Source organism: Giraffa tippelskirchi, chromosome 3, assembly GCF_054371585.1.
Source record: "Giraffa tippelskirchi isolate mGirTip1 chromosome 3, T2T-mGirTip1v1.2.pri, whole genome shotgun sequence".
In the NCBI taxonomy this organism is placed as follows: Eukaryota; Metazoa; Chordata; class Mammalia; order Artiodactyla; family Giraffidae; genus Giraffa; species Giraffa tippelskirchi.
This window is the reverse complement of record NC_137277.1, coordinates 141,788,893-141,793,564: the sequence shown is the minus strand read 5'-3', so window position 1 is coordinate 141,793,564 and position 4,672 is coordinate 141,788,893. Positions and strand designations below refer to the sequence as shown.

The window sequence follows — 4,672 nt, the reverse complement described above, 5'->3', positions numbered from 1 at the left end:
TTAAAAGATGGAAAGTGTAGTGAAAGTATTGCTCAGTCATGTCCAGTTCTTTATGACCCCATGGACTGCAGCCTGCCAGGCTCCTCTGACTGTTGAATTCTCCAGGAAAGTATACTGGAGTGGGTAATCATTCCCTTCTTCAGGGAATTTCCCCAACCCAATGATCGAACTCATGTCTCCTGCATCTCCTGCATTGATAGGCAGAATCTTTACCATCTGAGCCACCAGGGAAGCCTGCTAAAAGATTAAATTGGGGTAATTAGTTGGAAAAGAGGGAAAATAAAAATACAAAATTAGAAAGTAATATCTTATTTTACCCAAGAATGCCAAACACTGAATTTAAAAAACTGGAGAAAAAAAATGATTACCTATAGTGTTTTTGCTCTTCTGGAGAGAGATTCAGCTGAGAATGATAACCTCAGGAGGGTGGTCTATTGACCCCTAAGTCAAGGTCTGACTTCAAGTTAGAGAAAACAGTTTAGAATAAACAAAGTTTGCCAGGCAACAGCGGGAGAATGCTACTAGTTTTCTTTCCATGGCTTCCTTTTTATGTACTTTTTAAAATCTTTGGAGAAACATTTTACAGTCCTGCTCCCTGTAAAAGTGATGTTTGAATGTATTCTACAAAAGTTGCAAAGCTGGTAACTCATAAAATATTCCTGAGGTTGGCAAGTTTCACAAGATGAAAGGTTCACACAGCTCTAACAAGTAACTAAAAAGGAGACTGGTGTAGTGTGCACCCAGGCTGGAAACTGGACTGCAGTTTGAATCCTTATCATGATGCCAAGAAGATAAATAACATACCCAACATGCTTATCCATCATTGGTGTGTTTAAACATAATTGACCTTACTACAAAATAATTGAAAATATGGATTAAAACATCCCTATTTTTTCTCCTATTTTTCTCAAAAGAAGATGAAAATTCTACAATGAAAAGGATTTTCACATTTATATTTAGCTCATTTTGCTTTAGTTTGAAAAACAGGTCTCTAGTTTCTGCCAGCACTTGTAACCAAGGAGAATGATTACCACATGCAGGTATCACTGATTGGTTGGAGTTGAAAGCTGCACAGATTGGCTTGGAGGCCTGAACTGATCTCTCTATCCTCTAATCTCCATTTACTTCTGCCAAATGCCATTAGAGAGCATCAGATCTGTTTTGACTGACAGCATAGCTAACAAGTATGATCGATGTTAATAAATTGTTGGTATTTGTGAGGTATATATACATATATATATATCTTATATACATATAAATTAGATGACTAGTAAAAGACTAAGTTATAAACATATTTTACACACCTTCAGTGGGTCTGATGTTGAGAATTCTGCTTTCTGTTCTTAATTTACCAAACTACTTTGCAGTAGTATCTGAAGTAAGGAAAGAAGATATATATAAACAAATGACAGCAACCACAGAAACCCTCCAATCTAATGGACAGACATTAAGATTTATGACATAAGGCTGTAAAATACTTTCCAATAATTATAAGCCCTTGCAGATAATATATAAAAGTTTTATTAATTAACTGGACTGTATCTTCATTTATAGAACAAATAGAAGCTCTCTTAATATGTCTTCACATAAATAATCTTTGAGATTAATTGAAGATTTCAGTTCCCTTTTGAAGATGTACTGACTGAATAACTGTAGCTAGTAAGTGCCTCCCTCTTTTGTTCCACACCAGCTGCACTGCTTAGCTTATCTAATAAAACCACTCTTAGATGTCGAGGACAAAGCCTTAGGAGGTCTTTTATGTAAAATGTGGAAAACGAATCAGTAAACTAAGTTTCAAAGGAAGGCTTTGTCCTTACATCATGAAGTGCCTGTGTATGTTTTACTTTGAAATAAAATTTTAAGATATGTGTACAATTTTTATTTGTTTATGGTTCCTACTGTAACCTACTTTTTCAATTAACTTACCAGATAATTGTTCCAGTCAAGTAATATAAGATGGCTCTAAAACTATATAGTATAGAAATATTATGAACGTAACATAAAACATAGAACTTTTCATGCATAATATAGTGATGGCACTGAATATTGTTTTATCTGAGACTATTTTAAATCTATATCTTCATTTCCTCTAATTCGGAATTCTTTTAGCTTAGAAACTAAATATAAAGAAAACTTCAAGCGCATATAATAAGAGCATAGGGGAGATTAGCCTTATATTTGCCAAGTAAAAACTCTAAAAAGAGGCAGATTAAAACTTCTACCTAAACTGCCCATTGCATCAAATGATATTATCCTCTCAAGAATTTGATTAGCAAAAATTCTACTATTAAAAATGAATTCCATTGTTTTATAAGACTTTCTTTCACAAAAGAAGACTCATCAGAGCTTCAGGTTGGTGAACAAATGAAAGTACTGGGACAGCTGTGTGCCCAGAGGGGATGGAAGCTCCACACCCACCTCTCCAACCTTGTCCTCTGCTTTCTTCTCTTTGTCTGTTCTTGAGCTGTATCCTTTAAAATAGCCTAGCAAATAGTTTTTCAGATGCTGCATACTTGGCAAGGCATGTCAGTTTGATATGGATGTCCCCAAAGAGACCTCAGCTCTCACTGCTAATAGGCTCTGGTTTCCAGTCCATTGTGAATGGGTGTCAGGAAACGTGTGTAAAAGTAGCTGAAGCTGTCTTGTGTGGAGGGGCCAAAAGCATGGCTCCCTACTGTGTCAGAAATGTATGTATTAGAACCAAGTTGGGATCAGATCTCAAGCTGGAAGATTCTTTGTGAGCAGCATTAACAGGGCAACGTGTTCAACTCCCCATAGGAATTGTTGCAGAGAATCTTGCTGCAAAACATAAAATAAGTAGAGAACAATTTAACAAACACCCTGCAGTCACAACAGAGAGGAAAAGCTGCTAATGATGCTGGCTACTTTAATAATGAGATGATATCAGTTTAGGTAAAGACAAGGACAAGAGCAAGTGATGAGTAATGCAAGTAATGAGCAGACTTAATACCAATGAACCTGATGCAGTTAAATAAGCTTCCTCCAGTTTTAAGGAAGAAGGGACCATCACTGTAAGGAATGTATCAGAAATATCTGATGCTTTCACAGATAGTGAAGATGCTATCAAAAAGAATAACTTCACACGGGCAAGAACTGTGGGTTATTTTGTATCTAGCCGTGATTTCTCTGTTGTAGATACTGGTCTTGCCCCTGAAGAAAGAAGACTGAGTCTTCAGGATATGGATTTGCTGGAAGTGAATGGCGATTTTGCTCCCCAGTACTTGGCAGTTGAGAAGAGCTTGGATTTCAACCCAAGTAAAACCAATATAAATGGAAGAGCCATTACTTGGAATCAGCCATTGGCAGGATCTGGATCAAGAATTATTGCACACACAGTTTATGAATTAAGATGTGGAGGTGGAAAACATGCAGGGGTATCAGCTTACATTGAAGGTGGCCAATGTATCACACTCAGTATTTGGAGCTCAGCCTGAAGAGACCAAGGAGCCCACCATAGCCCACAGTTACTTTACTTGGCTTGTTGTTCAGTCACTCAGTTGTGTCTGACTGTGTTTGACCCCATCGACTGCAGCACACCAGGCTTCTCTGTCCTTCACTATGTCCCAGAGTGTGCTCAAACTCATGTTCATCGAGTCGATGATGCCATCCAACCATCTCATCCTCTGCCATCCCCTTCTCCTCCTGTCTTCAATCTTTCCCAGCATCAGAGTCTTTTCCAGTGAGTCGGCTCTTCACATCAAGTGGCCAAAGTATTGGAGCTTTAGCTTCAGCATCAGTCCTTCCAATGAACATTCAGGGTTGATTTCCTTTAGGATTGACTGGTTTCATCTCCTTAAAGTCCAAGGAACTATCAAGAGTCTTCTCCAGCACAATTTGAAAGCTTCAATTCTTTGGTGCTCAGCTATCTTTATGGTTCAACTCTCACATCCATACATGGCTACTGGAAAAACCATAGCTTTGACTGTATGGAACTTGTTGGCAAACTGATGTCTCTGCTTCTTAATATGCTGTCTAGGTTCATCATAGCTTTAAATTCCAAGAAGCAAGCATCTTTTAGTTTCATGGCTTAAAAAAGTAATTTCATTTAATTACTTGACTAGGCTACATTAAAACAAGGGAACTTTAGAGCAGCTGCTAAAACTGGTTATGCCCTGCCACTGAAGCAGTGAATGAGTGTGATCCAGGGTTGATGAGGTAAAGATGTATTCATCATGAGTAAGAGCTCAGGCCAGAAATAAGTTTTCTCAAATTGGCACCAAATATGTATTTCTGAACTAAATTTTTATTATGGAAGGCCCACATCCTGGACAATAACCACCACACATGCTTTAGATCATATGATTGCAAGGAAATTGAATAAATGTAGCCTTAATTTCCAGAGAAGGCAATGGCAACCCACTCCAGTACTCTTGCCTGGAGAATCCCAGGGATGGGGGAGCCTGGTGGGCTGCCGTCTATGGGGTTGCCAGAGTCGGACATGACTGAAGCGACTTAGCAGCAGCAGCAGCAGCTTTAATTCCCAAAAAACAAATAGCTGAATGAACCCATTAATATACCCCTTAATGAGGAGATCTCAAATTTTCTTAAGATTTTCTTTTTACATTTTATACTTTACAATGGAATAATCTATTAACATTCTTTAAGAGAAACAAGTGAGAAAGAACAACTCCTGACATGCAGAATGTGACCT

General features: G+C 38.0%; 1 pseudogene; it reads left to right on the top strand.

Moving 5' to 3' along the window:
* Nucleotides 1-1,186: 1,186 nt before the first annotated feature.
* LOC145540480 (3-ketoacyl-CoA thiolase, mitochondrial pseudogene) lies at nt 1,187-3,455 on the top strand (annotated as a pseudogene).
* The last annotated feature ends 1,217 nt before the right edge of the window (nt 3,456-4,672 follow it).